Raw genomic sequence first — 19,430 nt, forward strand, 5'->3', positions numbered from 1 at the left:
TGAGTCTCCTTGAACAGAACTGCAGCCAGAAAGTGTGCCAGGGAGTGCTCAGGTTCCTACTGATCCCCTGTTCAGCTATTGCCAGGTATTGCTGGGCCAAGTTCTAGAGCCTGGCTGTTGTAGAAAGGTGCCTTGAGCCCCTTCCCAAGAGTTGGACGTGTTTTCTGACAAGATGCAAGGTAAAAGCCCACTGCCCTGAGCGCTGGCATCCTACAGTCTGTGGGGCTGCAGGGACAGAAGCAAGCAGCAACATGTGTGTGCCAATGGCACGTACCTCCAGAGAAGATGACGCAGGAGCTCTGCTGAAAGCTCTTCATGAAATACTTGTCCTGTTTCCATGATCAGGGGTGTGTACTGGAGCTGGGGCAGTGGAGGGAGGAGCCTCTGAAGGGTAAACAGGATTTTGCTGTTCACAAACATCTGAGGCTGTTTTCAGTGTGCTGTTTAGTATGGCTGCAGGTGTGGATTATTGCCTTCTTCTCTCTCTCTGTACACTCAGACACACACAGTGAACAGCCAAAAGATTTTATACCAGTCTTAGAACAATGCAGGGAAAAACTACCATCTGGCCTGAGCTGGAGTGGGATGTCTGCAGACAACAAATGATTTATGAAGGACGTTCAGAATTAGCTTGTGGACCAGAGCTGAGTCCAATGATCTCCTTGGTTCTGCTAGTCACACTCCTTCTGACACAAGCCAGGATGCCGTTGTCCTTCTTGGCCACTTGGCCATGCTGCTGGCTCATGTGCAGCTGCTGTTGATCAAGCTCCCCAGGCCCTTTCTCTCCAGCAGCTTTCCAGCCCCTCTACCCCAGCCTGGAGCACTGTCTGGGGGTGTTGTGGCTGATGTGCAGGACCCAGCCCTGAGCCTTGTTGAACCTCATCCCATTGCACTTAGCCCATGGCTCCAGCCTGGCCAGGGCCCACTGAAGCTGCTTCCTGCCCTCACACAGATCTACACACCCACCCAGCTTGCTCAGGTAGGATCATAGAATCACAGCATGCTGGGGGTTGGAAGGGACCTTTAGAGACCATCCGGCCCAATCCCTTGCAGAAGCAGCTCCCACCTAGATCAGGGCACACAGGAACGTGTCCAGGCTGGTCTTGAAGAGCTCCAGGGAAGGAGCCTCCACACTCTCCCTGGGCAGCCTGGGCCAGATCCTGAAAGGATCGTCCTACTCACTGAGGGTGCACTCGAGAGTCAGGAACAAAAGCCTCCACAGAGTGAAGGGATGTGTGTCCCTGTAATAGCTGTCAATCCTAAAATCAACCCAGAGACAGATACATGGGCACATCCCACTAAACACTGATATGAAGGACTGGTCACTCAGAGCAGCTGCATTTAAAGACCTTGAGTGTTAACAGCCACCTGGAAAGGGAGGCAGTGCTGGGAAACAGAGGTGTGAGCTGAATGGGCTAGATTGCCTGCAAGGAGCTGTCAGCTTCTCTGGCAACAGATCATGGCCAGTTCAGCCTCACCCCACTGAGCCTTGCTTGGGGAGATGTAAATGAACATTTCCTTCCCTTCCAGCTGTTTGCAAACAGACTTTCCTCACAAGCCCCTTCCACCCAAGCCACGGTGCTACTTTGCTCAGGAACTTGTTGGCCTCTAAAGAGCCAGCAGGAACATTTGTCTGATGACACGTTGGGCACTAATGTTCCTCAGACTCCAGCAGTGCTCTTCTCATGCCTGTGAAGAGTTAGAACCACCAAAATAGCTTTGAGCCCAACTGAGGAAAGGTTTAGGGTTCTAATCAATTCCAAAAGCCTGTCTCTGATTAAGGGGTGAGTTTGGCCTTGAGCTGAGAGCGTGAAGCTAGAAATGTCCAATCGCCTCAAACGTTCCCTTGTCTGCAGCCAATGACTCCACAGCTTTGCTCTGTCCCTCCTGGACCATTTGCAGATGTCAGTGGGCTGTGTCCTCAGGTTTTGACTCGCCTTCTTTCCACTCTCTAGTAGAGTGAGAAGTCACCAAGCTCAAGGTTCATCCTCAAAGCCACCAGTAGGTTTGAGCTCGGCAGGTTTTAACCTGCTCTCCTGTGGAGAAGAATGTGGATGAAATGCCTGACTGTCTGTCTGTGGCAGAGCACAGCAAGCGACCAGAGCTGGCTGAACAGTCTCGTGGGAAGAAAAGGCCTGTGAGCAGTCTAAATGCCTTCAGTATCTACCCTGGAATTCACCTGCACAACTCTGCACTCTCCTGAGACTCCTTCTGCCTGTAGACATCCTCTAAGTAGATACATTAAAAGCCAACAGAGAGCTCGCTCCCTCTCTTTTCTCTTTTGCATGAGAAGAGCCCTTTCCTACTCCAAGTGTACTTCAGTTTTCAATACAACAGGTAAGAAAGTTCTTTTGTCATCTCCTCTTTCAGCTTTCACAAGGTGAGACGTGATGTTTGGAGTTAACAAACATGGCTGTAACACTTACAGTAGTCGCAGTAACTGTTTCTACAGCAGGGAATAACAGCTGCGTCCCTGATTAACTCTTTACAGAGGGGACATAAGAGCTGCTCGGGAATCAGAACAGCTGAGGAGGAGGAGGATGATGGCTCCTGTGGCAAGAAGGGAGGTTTTTCATCCTTTTTTGAAGCAAAAGCTGCCCTGGAGGAACAGTGGGGAAAGAAAAACGAAAACATTAAAGATGGGGAAAGGAAAACTCATCCTCTCAGACTAGTAAAATCCTTTCTTGACAGCTAGAAATCCACGGCATGAATCCCACCTCTGCTCTGGCAGGGGGTCAGTGCAGAATGCAGGCTCATGAGAAGTTCAGTCTCCAAGTAATTGCATTTTAGAAAAGGAAGAAACAGCTGCTGCAAAAGGAGGCCTGTGACAGAAACCCACAAGGGCTCCCGTCCCTTTTTCACACAGCCACTCTTGTCAGCACACAGCAGTATCTCTGCAGATCAGAGCAACAGCACAACTTCAGCCTGTTTCACACCTGGGATCTGATCAAAGGCAGAGCGGGAGGAAATCTCCAGCCAACAGCCAGCGGTTACATTTGGCCAGAGGCCTTTGAAACATCAACCAGAGGCAAAAGGAGCTTTCCAAGACAAGGACTCCCCAGTAAACAGCACTGAACTCTTTGGCAGAAATGCAGACTCCTGGCACACCACCAGATGAAGCAACTTCCAGGGCAGGAACGGTAGGAGAGCACCGTTTTCATATTCGAAAGGAGGGCAGATTGGAAGGGGAAGATCCAGTGACACTGCTGCCTCCCTCCCAAGGACAGATGCTGGCCAGCCTGGCTGCTCTGCCTCACACACGCACACACGGCTCCTCTCGCTCACTTTTGGGCCAGTGCAATCGATGCCACACTTACGCATTAGTGGCTGTGATGGCGTATTTCCCATCTCTTGTCAGCATCGCGCCCTCCGTTTTGGGATCACACAGCTCCACCATGAAACTCCTGTGAGCACTCTTGGGCACTCAAACCCCTTGCTTCTGCTGATGCATTATACCTAAAGACCTGTGCAACTAATCCACTTTCCCTCCAAGTGGACTGAAGCTACGTGCAGAAAATAATCACACTGTCCAGTCTCTGTCAGATGATTTTTGGGCTCCAGACCATCTGAAGGAGAAGCCGTTCAAAGCACATGCCACTGAGATGTAGGCAAGCGTCGCTCTTTCCATTTTGCAGCATGACAAGGACCCACAACTTCAGAGTCAGGGCAGGTGGTTTTGCTTGCTGCAATTTGGCTTCAGACACAGAAGCATTCAAAGAGATGCAGCTTCTCACAGGTCAGAGTAAGGAGTAGTTTGGAGCTGCTTTACCTCCTGGTCCCATCTGTTTCAGAATGATTCACATTGTCTCCAAAGCCTCAGGGTGCACATCCCTTGGAGAGCTTTTACCCAAGTCCAGAGCTGACAGACAACTACATTCTTTTTAACAACTGGGTCAGCTTCCAGGGCCAAATTAACAAACCCTCTGAGCAGCAGGAAGCAGCTTCTGAAGTGCTGCTGCTTTGTGCCCAGCAGCTGCGGAACACGGCAGTGTCACGTGGAGCCTGAGAAGGTCCTCGCCTGCTGTCTGCCCAAACTCTGGCAACCACAGGGTAAAGAAAGCACTTGAGCTATTACGACTGAGGCTAAGGTTTTGCTCACATGACAAGAGTTATCCTGCCCTGGGTCACAGTATGAGATGTAAAAATACGAGGCAAACACTTTTTCTTTGCAGTATGTGACAGGAATATCGAGATCTACCTTAACCAGCTGCTCCAGAGGAAGCCGTGGAGAAGCATCAGTCACCTGACGGGCCTCAGCAGTCTGTTCATAAGGAAAGAAACGTTACCTTGAGGCTGACAAGGGGATCCCTTCTGCCTGTCTTTCCAAACTGGGAACTGCCCTTTGCAGGATGGGACCAAACTTTCACACACAGTAAAGTTATAAAAGCACTTGAAATTAGTACACACGACAGCTCTGTTCACAGGACAACAATGATCCAGCTCTAGATTTTAAAATAGGAAGCAAACACTTCTTTTTCAGTATTTGACAAGAAAATCTATTTCTATCTCCATAAGCTGCTCCACAGAAAGAGACACGGAAGAGTCATCAGTCTGTTCCAAAACAAGCAAACACATACTCCAGTTTTACAATGCAAAGGTGGCAATAGGGAACCTCTGCTGCAGGCTGAAAGCCGACACTGGCCTCTGAGTGTCTCTGGAAGAGCCATTTCCCACCCCAAGTCAGTTGCATTTGTCACAAGCCAAGTGCAAACTTACGAGAGCTTCAGAGGGCTGATGTGGTTCATGACAAGAAGCTAAAATAACCAAACCTGCCTGAGACTGACTCATTGCTCCAGACTATCTCACACAGGGACCCTTGTCAAATGCTCACCACAGCTTCAAAGCCAAAGGGGTAAGGAAGCTGCAGTGTTTCACTGGGGAGACCGAGAGAGGACTTGGAAAGAGCGATGCAGGGCTTCCGCCCTCCCTGGGGCTCCCCAAAAGGGAATGAATGGGTTTGCTTTGTCTGTCTTTTCAAGTTCCTTCAGTTGCTCCACACTAACCCTGAGCCTCCAAGACTTTTCCTGCTTGGTATTTTTTTGAGATGGCTGTGAGAGCTGATGGGAAGATGCTCCTTAACAGGGAAGGCACAGATGCCAGGGAACACAACAGGCTAGAAGAATGTTCACCTTACTGATGAACGTGGCATTTGTGCCTTTACACCTGCTCATAAACAAAGAGAAAAAGAACTGTTTCCAAGAAATAAAAGCCATCTGAATTAGATCAATACTAGCAGTGGTTCTGCAGTGGTTTGGAGTTACTTTTTCAAAAGCCATTGGGCAGAAAAACCCAAAACTGTTTAAAACAAAACAAAAAGCTACCTGATACAGTGTGAAAACGGCAAAAGCTACACACCAAACAATGTGAACTGCAAGAAACAGCAAGCACACAACAACCTGTACAAACACCCCTCCTGCCGGCCACAGAGAGATGTAGAACACAGCAGCAGGTTCAGCTGTGCAAACCCGGAACCGACACAGCCCCAAAGCCAGCACAGCCCAGCTGTGCAACACCAGGTCCCACAGCCCCAAAGCCAGCACAGCCCAGCTGTGCAACACCAGGTCCCACAGCCCCAAAGCCAGCACAGCCCAGCTGTGCAACACCAGGTCCCACAGCCCCAAAGCCAGCACAGCCCAGCTGTGCAACACCAGGTCCCACAGGAAACCTTCTGGCAACTTCAAAGGAAACACAGCGCACCGCTGGGCACACACACACACATCAGAGGCTCACCCTACAGCCGTGCAAGTGATGGCAACAGGCAGTTTGGGCTCTGCTGAGCCAAACACACTGTGCTTACAGCAGAGACTGTGTTTTAATGGAAAATACACCAAGTCAATCTTTGGACCATTAATACAAGGCTGGAGTGCTTAGAATTCAGTGCCATGTGCAGAAAAGGTAGGAGATTGTGATTTTCCTTACCACTTCTGCTGTTCTGCTCACTGGCTCAGTTGGATTTCTAGAAGAAGAAAGAAAAGGGATCAGAACTTAAAACAAAGCACTTGCCCCCAGCACAAAGCAGGGAAAACAGAGTCTCCAGCCTGAACATCAAAGCCTTGTGTTCTGAGAGCCCAGTGAGTGTGGAAATGCATCTGTGCACATCAACTGCTCTCTCTCGCTGCATTCACTGCAGCTAAAACCCCCCAAAGCCCCATTTCTGCTTTGTCAGCCACTGCTCTGAGACTGACAGGTCGAGAGCAGAACAGTGCAAGAGCAACTCCGCAGGTATTTTGTCTCTGCTGCCTGAGGATCACAAGGGTGAAGGCTGTGCTGCACTTCTGTGCTCTTAAGCAATCAGCCACAACACAGGAAGACAACTTTAGGCGATCTGTATATCCCTGGTACTGCCAACGGGAACCAGAGACGGGACTTGACTTTCTGAGCAAGAGCAGGGGTCGACTGGACACTGGGAAGTGTGAGTTACTTGAGGGGAAAAATCAGTGAGTGAGATTCCACTCGCTGACTGATCGGTGTCTGCGTGCTGCTGGCCACGAGTGACACGCTGCAACTCATCAGGCTGCTGTCCTGAGAACCAACACGAACAAGCCCAAGGGCATCAGCTGAAAGGTTCCCATTGCTGTGCTTTGAACCCTTCGTCTCAGCAGGCCTATAAATGTAACTCTGCTTTGGGTCAGATACATTAAAATCTACCCCATGGTAACAAAAGCCAGGAGCAGCTGCAACCAGAAAGGTACCATCTGAATGCCTCTGCTCTTTAGAGGGACCAGGACAGGCTGGAGCAATGGGCCCAGGGGCTGAAAATGCTGCCCAAAGGGAAAGGCCCTGGGGGGGTTATTTGACAGCCCTCTCAGTGTGCCCAGGTGGCCAATGGCTTCCTGGCTTGGACCAGCCATCGTGGTCAGCAGCACCAGGGCAGGAAGGCCGCATCTCCAATACTGTGCCCAGTTCTGGGCCCCTCACTACAAGAAGGACATCGAGGTGCTGGAGTGTGTCCAGAGATGGACAACAAAGCTGCTGAAGGGTCTGGACAACAAGTCTGATGGGGACAGACTGATGGAGCTGGGCATGTTCAGCCTAGAGAAGAGGAGGCTGAGAGGAGACATGAGCACTCACTCTGTACAACTGCCTGGAGGGGAGCTGTAGTGAGGTAGGAGTTGGTCTCTTCTCTCTAGGAATAAATGACAGGACATGAGGAAATACGTTCAAAATTCTCCCAGGGTAAGTTTAGATTGGCCATTAAGGAAGAACTTTTTTCCCTGAGAGGGTTATTAAGCATTGGAACGGGCTGCCCAGGGAGCTGGTGGAGTCCCATCCCTGGAGACGTTCAAAAGACACACAGAGGAGGTGCTGAGGGACAGGGGGTAGTTTAGTGATGAGCCTGGCAGTGTGAGGTGAGGGGTGTGACTCAATCATCTTCAAGGTCTTTTCTGAGCACAACAATTCTCTGATTCTCTGATTCTAAATGAAAGCACATCACAACCTGTGCAAACATACCTGTTACACACAGAGGTAGAACACAGCACCAAGCTCAGCTTGTAGACCTGAAACCTACATGACCTCCAAACCATCACAGGTCACCTGTCCAGATGCTACAGGCCATGTCCTGGCATGTTCCTAGGAAATACAGAGCATCACTAGGCACAGACACCAAGGGTCACATCAGAGCCGTGCAAGTGATGGCAGCACACAGTTTGTACTGCACTGAATCACACACACTGTGTTTACAACATGTACAAGGTTTTACTGGAAGATAGATTAAGTCAATGTTTGGAAGATTAATACAAGGCTGCAGTGTTCAGAACTAACTGCAGTGTGTACAAAAACAGTGGGAGATGGTGTCTTTACTTACAACTTTTGATGTACCATTTACTGGCTCAGTTGGACCTCTTTAAGGGGGCTGGAAAACATGACCAAGTCAACAATGCTCGTGTGGCTGAGACAGAACTGGACTGTACAAATACATCCATGGCAGCAACACTACTGGAGCCAGGAATGCAGTGGAATAGCTGTCACTGTAACCAAGACACCTGATTCTCTCCCCTCCATAAAGCTCAGGGATACAGAATTCAACCTGGAGCATAGAGTCAATTTAGGAGAAAAACAGACTTGGAAAGAGAACTCATTGCATTTGCTGATGTGATCAACTGGTTGCAGAGCTTCACATTGGGGAAGGATTAACTATCCCTTCATCCCACTCCACACCACAGGCAATGCCCTGCAGGGTATTGCTCTTTTTCTCCAGCCTGGAATGGACATTGTTTTTAGGAAAAGAAGAACAGTTGCTTACAAATGAAGTTGTTGTTGGCATGTTTTTGCTCTTTCCTCTATCACTTGGACACAAAACCCCCAGTTGGAGGTTTCAGAATGCAAGAAATAGTCAAATACTGAGAATTAGACTGAGAATCAGAGATGGGAACAAATCAGGTGTTTACACTACACTGGGTGTTTGTCTTTGCTCTAAAAGCAGTAACAGCAAACACAGAGAATAAGGAACCTCTCAGCGTAGAGGAAACAGCATCTGCAACTTGGGTCTCAGAAAAAAACAACCTCAAGAGCCAAGCCCAAGACAAGCATCTTAAAAGTTGCCATTGTTGCAGCTGGAACCCCCGTGTCCCAGCAGGCCTAAAAGCAAGTCTGCCTTGTGACAGGTACATGAACATCTGCCCCATGCCGACACAAATGCACAGCAGTTTTGACAGGAAAGATACAGCCTGAAAGCCCTGTAAGCTCATAGAACAGGCGACCACCCTGAAACCTCCACAAGGAGCACAATGCTGTAATGACACTTCCTTCTGTGATGCTGGTGGCTTTCACTCCTCCCACGGGGATTCTTCTCCCAGCCCCGAGGAGTTGGTGGGTCCCAGCCGGCAGCCGGCGCCGGGGCCCGTCAGGGTGCAGCAGCCGCAGAAACGCTCCTGAGCCTCGGGGCTGGCACCAGCTGGGGCTTGGCTGGGGACACCAGGCAGGGGTGGCCCTGACACCCTGCCCATGTACCTGGCCGTGGCACCTGGGAACCTGCTCCTCTGCCCAGCCCTCTCATGGGATGGCAAAAGCAGCTCCATCAGCCCTGGCATGGTGCTGAGACATCTCTTGATGGGTGAGTCTGGAACCATCAGGCCTGGAAAGAGGAGAGCTTGCCCAGAACTCAGCTGCTCTCAGTTTTTGGCAGGCAGGCTGGGTTTTTGAGCTGCCTGGTGCTGCCACTGCTGGGGAGCACCCAGGAATCAGCCTGTAGCTGCTGTGGAGTGAGGGCAGCAGGAGTGAGCGGGGCTGTGTGCAGCTATTGAACAGGTTCAGCCTTTAAAGGTGTCCCCCCTGGGAAGCCTGCTTCCTTCTTCCTGCCAGGTGGTGTTTAGAACATAGACAGTTGCTTTTTGAAAGCAAAACCATCACACAAAAGCAAAGCCTGGCTGGGTGATTTCCCTTCCCCAGGGCTGGCCACTGGACAAGGTGCTGGTCGGCAGCACTCTCAGGTTGCAGGGCTGGGCCCAGGACAGGCCTTTTGCGGGCACCACATTTCTGGAGGCTCCTGCTAATGCAGTTCCTGGGCAGTGCTCAGGGAATGAGAGCAGTTGTCCGTAATTGCTAGCTTTGGTCCCTCCCCATCGGTTCTGGCTCCCTGCCCTCATCTGTTACTTCCTCCCTGTCTATCTTTACCTCACCACTGGTTTTTCTTTCTCTGTAGGACTCCTTGTCTGTATTTTCTAACCCCTCCCTGTGTGTCCTACATCCTGTTGCTATTTTTCTCCTCTCCTGCTCCCTGTCCTTTGCCTTTTTCTATCACCATGTTGTGATTCCTGGCCTTATTTTCCCTCTCCCCCACAGCCTGTCCCCACTTTCCTGCCCATCTCTCTTGCTCAGCTGGCTGGAACTTCTCTCTGGGCCTCCATCCTGCTCCTCACCCCCTTTTAGCTCTTCCTCTGACTCTCTCAGCCCATCGCTGTTCCACCCTCCTGCGCCTGCTTCTGCTGATCCACATCCCTCTGTTCCTCGCTCTCTCTGGATGCTTTCCTGTCCTTCTCTTCTCTGTCCCTGCCTTCTGTCCCTGTCTCTCCCTTTCTCTCTCCTTTCCCTTGTCTCTCTGTCCTAATCCCTGTCCCATTTCTCTGTCACTCCACTCTCCTGGTGCCTTTTCTGTCTCTCTGCCCCCTGTCCCTCTCCCTGTCTGTGTCTGTGTATCCCCCTGTCCTCCTTTCTGCCCTTCCAATCCTCTCTCTGTCCCTCTCTGCTGCTGCTTGTTGCTCTTTTTCCTCCTGCACTCCCTGTCTCCTTAAGCTCCATCCCTTTCCTGCTCTGTCCCTCTGCCCTGCTCCTCCCCGTATTTTCCTCCTCCTCCTCCTTTGGCTCCTCCTGGGGCTGGGCCTGTGCAGCCCCGGGGAGGCGGCCATGGGGCTGCAGGGTCAGGGGGGCCTGGCCAGGGGCTGGTGTCCCTGCAGGGTCAGGCAGCAGGAAGGAGGCCCCGGGGCACGTGGGAGCTGTAGCCCTGGGCTGGCAGCCGTCCCTGTTCATTGCTGGGCCAGCCAAGGGCACTCACAGCTCATTCCCCCGCCCAGCAGCACTGTCTGTGCCTCAGTGTGTCTGTGCCAGAGGCTCCCTCAGCGCCCAGCCCCGGGGCAGCCAATGGCAGCGCAGCAGGCGGGAACAGCCCTGATTGACGTGTGGGCGGCAGCCAATCGGAGGCGGCGACGCCTCAGGGAGGGCGGGACCAGGCAGGGCAGTGACAGCCCCGCAGCCAATCAGAGGCGGCGGCGCCTCAGGGCGGGCTCTGGCCTCTCCCGCCCTGTGCTGCAAAGCCCCTGAGCCACAGGCAGAGGCAGAGGCAGGGCCAGAGAGACGGGAGCTGCTGGACACAGGCCCCGAGGGGCCGAGTGCTGAGGGGCCGGCACATGGCTGTGGCAGCAGAGGCTGCGGCCCTGCAGAGGAGAAGGCTGAACTCAGGGGCCCTTCTCAGCGCTGAGGGCTCCCTGCAGGGCGGGGGGCGAGAGGCTGGGGCCGGTGTGTGCTGTGTGGTGGGCAGGGACGGGACACGGGGTGCCGGGCACATGCTGACACAGGGGCGGCCACCCAAGGCCCTCCCTGGGTACCCCCAGGCACTGCCCATGTGCAGTGGGGTGTGAGGGGACGCGGCACGCAGCGGCCGCACGGGCACAGAGACACACAAGGGCAGCATCTGCCCAGCTCCTGCTTGTGCCCTCCAAGGGGAGGCCTTGGCAGCTCAAAAGGAGGGGGTTTACCCAACAAGGTGTGTTAGAAAGCTAAAACGAGGCTTTGGATGCTGATAACTGAGGTTGAGACCTGAGAATGAGGGATTGAAAGCTGAAAAGGAACAGGTTAAAGCTAAAAAGAACAACTTGGGCCACAAAGTGAGGCTTTGGAATATAAACCTGGAGGACTGTGTTCCAAGCAATAAGGTTAAAAAAGGCAAAAAGGGGGCTTTGGAAGCTCAAAATGAGCATCTGGGACACAACACAAGCCTTTTGAGGTTAAAATTGAGTGTTTGGAAGCTAAGAAATGAGGGTTTGAGCACAAAAGTGAGACTTTGAAAATACGGGTGATGGTTTGGACCTAGAAGAGGATGATTTGAAATCTAAACCCAAGGTTTGGAATGTGACAATCAGGCTTTGGGAATAAGGGTTTGGGTCACTAAGTGAGGTTTCAAAGATTTACATGGGGGCTTAGGCCTCAAAATAAGGCATTGGAAGCTAAAAAGGAGGATTTGGGCCCCCAGAGGAGGGTTTGGAAGCAAAAACTCTCACTTTGAATGATGAAAATGAAGCTTTGTTCCAAAAAGTACCGCTTTGGAAGCTAAAAATGAGGTTTTGGATGCAAACCAGGAGGTCTTGGGTCCCAGATTGAGGACTGAGCCAGCCAAGTTCTACCTTCCCAGCCCTTTAGGTGTGGGAGCTGCCCTCAGTCGTGTGCAGTTCGTCTGCTCAGCCCAGATGAACAGATGCAGGGTGCAGGCCAGAGAGATGGGGTGGGCACTGAGGCACACAAGGAAGAACCCAGCCGCAGCTTTCCTACCTCTGTCATAGAACCATGGAATTGTTATGGTTGGAAAAGGCCTCTCAGATGATCGAGTCCAAGCCCTCACCTCACACTGCCGGGCCCATCGCTGAACCACATCCCTCAGCGCTTCATCTACGCGACTTGTGAATATCTCCAGGGGTGGGGACTGCACCAGCTCCCTGGGCAGCCCGTCCCAGTGCTTCACAACCCTCTGAGTGACAAACTTCTTCCTGGTGTCCAACCTGAACCTGCCCTGGCGCAGCTTAAACCCCTTAAACCCGTTTCCTCGTGTTCTGGAGAGAAGAGCTCGACCCCCACCTCACTACAACCCCCTTCAGGCAGCTGTAGAGAGTGATCCTGTCTCCTCTCAGCCTCCTCTAGGCTCAGCATCCCCAGCTCCCTGAGCCTCTCCTCATCAGACCTGTTCTCATGACCCTTCTGCAGCTTCGCTGGGACTCTGACACCCAGCTGAACCGAAGGTGCCATTGATGGCAGCAACAGGTTCCCCAGGTGCTGGTGGGCTGCTGGGGATGGACACAGCGTCTGCCAAAGCATGTGCAGATGTTGAGGCTGCGAATAGTGCAGCAGGAGATGAGAGAAGCGACTATGCAGAGGATTTCTGAGCTTCCCCAGCCAGCCCTTGGCACAACCAGCTCTGAGCCAGAGGCGTCCCTGTGGGGGCAGAGAGGTGCAGCCGTTTGCTGCTCCCAGGAGTCGGAGGCAGCCTGAGATGGAACCTTCCCTGACGGATTCACGATGGTGTCTTCCCTAACAGCCCCTTTCTTAAGCCATTTTTACAGTCTCTTTCCCTGTGAGGTGGGGCTGGAGTGCCTCTGGTCACACAGACCTTCATCTGGATTGCTGTGTAATGCTCTCACTTTGCTTTTAAAGGTGTGGGGTAAGGACAATGCAGAGCACATGCTCAGTGAGGGCTGGTGGCACCTTGGAGCTGGGTGGGCTTTGGGATGGAGCTGTGTTTCGGTGCTATAATGAGAGTCTAATGAGCAAAGTTCACCCAAAACCCAGCGTTTGTCAAACAATGTCAGGCTGTTGGCCCAGGTGTCAAATGAATTGCAGATGTTACAGAAGCATCAGAGCACAGAAGCGTCATTCAGCCAGAAATCTGCAAGAACACATTTGTAAGTGTTTGGTATCTGAAATATTGGCGTTAGGAACTTGTCCCTTGTGGCAGTACAAGCTTCAGGACATGGCTGATCTTGTAGAGCTGCAAGAAGCCGTCACAGCAGCACATCTCACTCCTGTTGTTATCTGGCAAGAGCAGAACTTATCTTGGACCAATCAGAGTAAGAGAAGTGAAGAAGCAACTGCTGAAGCCTGTCCTGTGGTTTGGCAAAACACCAGGAAGCCAAAGGTGAAGAAGACACTGTGAGGAAGACTCAGATCTTCATCCTCAATGGCCCCCGAGGCCCAGCGAAGGAGGCGTGAGGGAGCTGTGGCCTGGGCAGACTGAGGCAGGACAATGGGGGGAACTCATGAAGAAGTGCAGTGAATGTGCAGATCTAGTCTGGGCACACGTGGAAAGTTTTGCTCTAAGGAGGACACACTCTTGGTGGAGCCATCCCCTGTGTGCCCAGTGCTGCCAGAAACACCTGCTTGACAGTCGCATTGGCTGTTGAGTCCTGGTTGGCACTTTCCTGGCATCACAAACACACAGCTTGTGAGTCCCACAGTACCCTGCAGCTCCCTTCTTCTGCAAGAGCTCACAGGGCTGCCCACGCAGTCTCCGCTCTGTCCCAGCCTCTGTGCTGGTGTCCCAGGGAGCCACTGTGGAGCGGATTTCTTGCTCCCCAGCTGCCTCCTCCCTGCAGCTGAGCATTCCAGAGGTCATCCCAGGGGAGGGGCAGCGCTGTGGCCGTCACCAAGGGAGACAGAGAACGTTGGGCGCTGCTGATGTCACACAGAGGCTGTTCCAGACCCCACCCGGCGTTTGTGACCTCACCTGGCCAGAGGCTATAAAGCCTCCCAGCGGGACAGCCAGAGCCAGAGCCTCCCAGCAGGACAGTTGAGCTGCCCTTGGGACAACTCAGCTCCTTCCCTCGCTATTTGCCTTCGTGCTTTCTTCCAGACATTTCTCCATTACTGCCCAGTTCTTCTCAACTCCCGTCCTCTTCCAAAGGTAAGGATGACCCAAACTCTCAGGACAGAGAAGAGGATGTAGAAAGGGCTGACAGGAGAGGCTGCTCTGCACCTCCCAGTCCCTTTCCATGCTGAGCTCTTCCACGTCTCGAGGCTGGACAAGGCTATGGGTAGTGTTGCTGTCTGGTGGTTCTTCTGTTGGCCTCAAAATGAGGCTTTGGAAGCTAAAAAAGAGACTTTGGGCCCAAAAAGGAGGTTTTAGATCATAGAGCTGGTAGAGCAGAGCTGGGAGTGGAAGGAGCAGCTGGGAAACTGTTCCTGGCAATAGCTCAAGCTATTCCTGTTCCCTTCCCTGGGAGTACTTGACCATGCTGTCTGTTTCTCCTGCTAGATCCTGCTGAGCTCTGTGCAATGGCTCTTCGCTTTGCCAGCGTGATCCCCTACGTTGTGCCTGGAGCGCTGGCACTGCTGGGCTGCTGGTGGCTCTACTCCTACCGCAGAGAGCAGGCCAGAGCTGGTGCTGAAGCGGCAGCAGCTGCTGAGGAAGAGCAGCAGAGAGGAGGGACAGAGGAAGAGTCCTGGCCCCAAGGGGAAGCCTGTGTCCCTCAGGAGCTGCCTGTGTCATCAGCAGAGCAATGCCCAGAGACCGACCTTTGGGATGTGTCAGCACCAAGAGCTGAGCCCAGCACTGCTGAGGGTGGCACGGCAGGAGCAGAGACAGGAGGGTGTGCAGAGGAGAGCGGCGTCCCTGCTGCTGTTTCTGTCCCTGCGCTTCCCAAGAGCACAGAGTGTCCCTCCAGTGCTGCAGCCAGCCCCGCACAGGCCTCAGGCTCCGGTGCCAATGCAGAGCAGCGGCCGTCAGCTGAGCAGTGCCCAGAGCAGGCAGAGCCCCGGGCTGAGGCAGCACTGCCGGGTGCCGCGCGGGATGTGCCCGCTGGGCTCTGCCCGACTGCAGCCGCCCCAGCTGATGCCCCTCCGCAGGCGGCCGGCGCTGCTGCCCCTGAGCGGGGGCTGTTGGAGGTGGCGGCAGTGGCTGAGCACATGGCTGCCAGCAGGGATGCTGCGGGGCTGCTGGCGGCGGGCAGCGACGCGCGTGGTGCGTCAGATAAGGGCTGTGCCGGGCTGCTCGGCACCTGTCTGGGCCGGGGCCGAGACAGACGGCTGCTGCTATAGTTGGGGCAGTTTTGGTCAGCACTGGGGTCTTCTCCCTGCATGCTGAGACCCCTGTGAAGAGTCGCAATGAAGCCATGGGGAAATGCAGCAGAGCTTGCTGCAGCAGCAGCTCCGTGCTGGCGTTGGCTCAGCTCACATTACGCTGGGAACTCAGGGTCGCCTCTGTATGAAAGGATCTCTTTTCCTGACCTGGTGTCTGGGAGCTGCATTGTGTGGGCTGTCTGAATGCTGACACGGGTGCCTGTCTTGCAGGTGTAAATGGGACTGACTGGGGCTTGGGGGACACTGGCTGTCCCGTGAGGAAGACAGGGACTGGCCAGAAGTCTCACTGCAGAAGAAAATCCAGGCAGTCCGACATCATTGCCAGGGAAATAGAGGTGCCAAAGGTAAGCAGCCACTGTCCTGCTCTACACAGCCATCTTCTGCATCTTCCAGTCTGCCATCCCAGGGGGATCAACAGCCAACCAACGAAGGTTTCAGTGTTGAACTCCCATCAGGACCCAGCAGCAATGAAGAACCAGAGCACAGCTGTAACCAAGGGGCCTGCTGGTGACTTTGGTGGTTGTCGGAGTCCTTCTCCATCACCTTCCACTCTGATCTGTCAGTGTGATGCTCTGAAAGCCTTCAGAAGGCTTTGAGGGTTCACAGTCCCTGAGAGCAGGGGATGAGTTGCTTTCTTCCCCTCTTTAGGAGGGTCACAATTCAACTGTCTGTGCAAACCCACCCTCAGAATGAGCTGTGGGAACTGGGAATATGGGCAAAAGAAGGCCCAGGGGACAGTGGTGGTTGAGCTACATTTCTCTGCCTGACTCTTGCTTTCTTGTCCCTCCTCTCAAGGCATTAGTGAGACACTTGGTTGGCAAACAAGGACAGTTTATTAATGCCTTGAGTAAAGAGTCTGGGGCCAAAGTTTCCGTCTGGACGCTCCCTCATCTCCGTGACTCTGAAATCTGTCTCATCAAAGGTAAGAGGAATGCCTCCTCATGAGACGGGCAAGGAACTGAAGTGGGTTCAGGGGCTTGGGGAGGCCGGTGCTTTTGCCAAAGTGTTCTGCTTGGTGCTATTCCAGCAGAGGGATGCGGCCAATGGCCTGGGCCTGGGCACGGGAAGCCTGTGCTCTGGGGCTGACAATGCATTTGAGCAGCTTTGGCTGCTGGAGCTTTACCAATCCCTTCTGCAGAGTCCCTTGGGGCGTGCAGGAGCAGCTGTGGGATGTGTATCAGCACAGGCAGTCTGGCCTGGGAAGGATGTTAGATGAAGGGTGGCTGGAAAGTGTCTGCCAGCGAGTTGGGTTCACGCTGTTGGGCAGGGGCCTGGGAGCGGGAGCTGCTGCCATTGGAACAGATTGGCCACAGAACCTGATATCAAAGCCACTGAGCTTGTTGATACAGCACAGGAGGTTTCTGGCAGCTGGATTGCTTCCCGGGGCAGGGGTGGGTGTCCTCAGCCTGCCTGTGCTGCTGACTTTCTTTCTGTGGGCTTTGTTCTTCCAGGCCTCCCCCATCAGGTTGACAGAGCGCTGAGCCTGATGGCCGAGAGGTTCCACGTCAGCCACCAATAACATCTTCCCTCTGCGTCCCCCTGCACCAGCCACACGTCCTTCCAACCTCAGCACTGCAAAGTTCTAGATGCCTGACTGCTCTCTGCAGAGAGAAAGAGGAGCAATTGCCAGATCCTGCCCAGCCCCATGGTGGTTAATCTGTTTCTGTTTATTCCAACTCTGTGGATATACTTTGAAATAAAGTCTCATCCTGGAGCAGAAAAACCCTGGCAGCCAAGGGAACTCAACAGAAACATTTTCACCCCCAAAATGTCCCCTGTGGGTGGCCCTGGCTTGGGGTGCATCCGGGGACCTGACAGAAATCTACCTAAACCCTTCTTCTTTATCCTTAGAAGTTCATTTGAAACCCACTTTCCTCCCTCTCCCAGACTCCTCAACAAACTTTTTCTCAGATTTCTACCTAAAACCCACTCCTTTTCCCTCACAGGTCAGCCTAAAGCCTTCTTATCCACTCCACATTCCATCTCAACTCAACTTTTCCCCTCACAAGTCCATGACATATTATTTTTCCTCTCAGAAATCCACCCAACACCCAACATCTCACCCAAGAGATCCACCTCCAATCTCTTTCCCACTCAGAACCAGAAACGTGCTTTTTCCCCCAGAAGTCCACTTAAAACCCACTTTTCCCCGTCCCCAAAAGGCAATAAATTCCCACTTTTCCTTACATGTCCACCTCAAACCACTTTTCCTCTCAGAATTCTAAAACCCAGTTTTCCTTCAGAGTGCCCCCTAAAAGCCACTTTTTATCTAGGCAGGCCACCTCAACCCCACTTGCTGTCAAAACTCCAACCAATACCCCATTTTTCCCTTAGAATTCCACCTGAAAGACAGGTTTTCTTTCTGAAGTCCACTGAAAATCACACTTACTCACAAATGCACTTAAGATCTATTTTTTTCACTTCACACTCCAGCAAAACCCCAATTTCTCCCCAGAGAAGTCCTTTAAAGTTCCCTTTAAAACTCACTTCTTTCCCCTAAAACTCCACCAAATCATACAGTCACAGCATGGTGGGGTTGGAAGGGACCTTTAGAGATCATCTAGTCCAACCTCCCTGCAGAAACAGCTCCCACCTAGATCAGGTCACACAGGAACGTGTCCAGGTGGGTCTTGAAGAGCTCCAAGGAAGGAGCCTCTACACCCTCCCTGGGCAGCCTGGGCCAGGGCTCCCTCCCTGAAACACTGAAACAGGCTTTTCTTAGGTTTAAATGGAACTGTTTGTGTTCCAGGTTTATCCCATCACCTCTCTCCCCCTTGCTGGATACAATAGAAAGGAGGGATGTCCCAACCTCCTGACACCCAGCATTGAGATATTTGTAACTAGTAATGTGATGCCCCCTCAGTCTCCTCCAGGCTGAACAGCCCCAGGTCCTGCAGCCTTTCCTCGTATGAAAGATGCTCCAGTCCCCTGATCATCTCTGTGGCCCTCTGCTCAACTCTCTCCAGCAGTTCCCTGTCCCTTTTGAGCTGAGGAGCCCAGAACTGGACACAGGACTCCAGATGAGGCCTCACCAGGGCAGAGCAGAGAGGGAGCAGAACCTCCCTCAACCTGCTGTCCCCAGTCTTCTTGATGCCCCCAGGCTGCCATTGGCTTCTTGCCCACGAGGGCATGTTGCTGGCTCATGGTCAGTTCATTACCCACGGGCACTCCCAGCTCTCTGCAGAGCTGCTCTCCAGCAGTGTGAAACATGACCATCCTGTGCTGTAGGCAGCCCAAACTGTGTGCTCCCTCCTACTTGCTTCCTCATATGAAGTGACCAGACCCCAGTAAAAAAACAAAACCTGCTGTTTTTTTTCCAGTTGACTGTGTCCTTTTGATATGCAAACTGTCACATAAACCTTCTGCAGCGCTGCATTTTCAGACTCCTGCAGCCAGCTGTGGGTGTTTTAAGTAGCACTTGCTCCAATGCTTTCATTACACGCTGGCAGGGCTGACAAGGGAGCTTCCAGGAGTGCTTGGGTTTTAAATGGCTTTCGGGATTCCAGGCTCAGCACTCCCTTTTGATTTCAGTGCTGCCCTCTATATCCAAGGGATAGTTATTTTTGCTGTCTCTGTCTTTCTTTTTCCTGGTAAGAGTGACTTGGAAGCCGAGGGTTTAACCTGGTAGCTGTGCTTATGAGCCTGTGGTGGGACATGGGTTATACCTACTCATTCCCTAATTTGGCTGTAGCCACAGTCCAGACTAGAGCAGCAGAGGCAAAGCAGCCTGTCGGATCCACACTGACAGCCCATCCTCTACCAGAAGTCAGCTCTCCTGGGTGTCTGTCCCACTGCATCCTCAGTGGCACAAGGACGGGCATCTCCGTGGGCAACTGTCACTGCAAAGGGAAAGGATCCTGACCCTGTGCCACGGAGGGTCTATCACGGGTCTGAAAGGAGACTCCTGCGTGTGCTCAGAGAGCAGAGCTACTGACAGCCTGACTCACTCTAGGGGCTGGGAAGTGGAAATGCCCACAGAGCCTCCAAAGTCACAGAATGGATGGAAATGGGCAATTGAAAGCTTGGGACCATACAGAGGAACAGTGGAGTCTCGTCCTGTCCCTGCCAGGGCAACGTTGGAGAGGTGGAGAAAGGGCATTCGAGGATTTCCCAGACCCAGCCCAGCTGTGACACAAGAGTTTTGGTCCTCC

The sequence above is a fragment of the Colius striatus genome, chromosome 10 (genome assembly GCF_028858725.1).
Source record: "Colius striatus isolate bColStr4 chromosome 10, bColStr4.1.hap1, whole genome shotgun sequence".
Taxonomy (NCBI): Eukaryota; Metazoa; Chordata; class Aves; order Coliiformes; family Coliidae; genus Colius; species Colius striatus.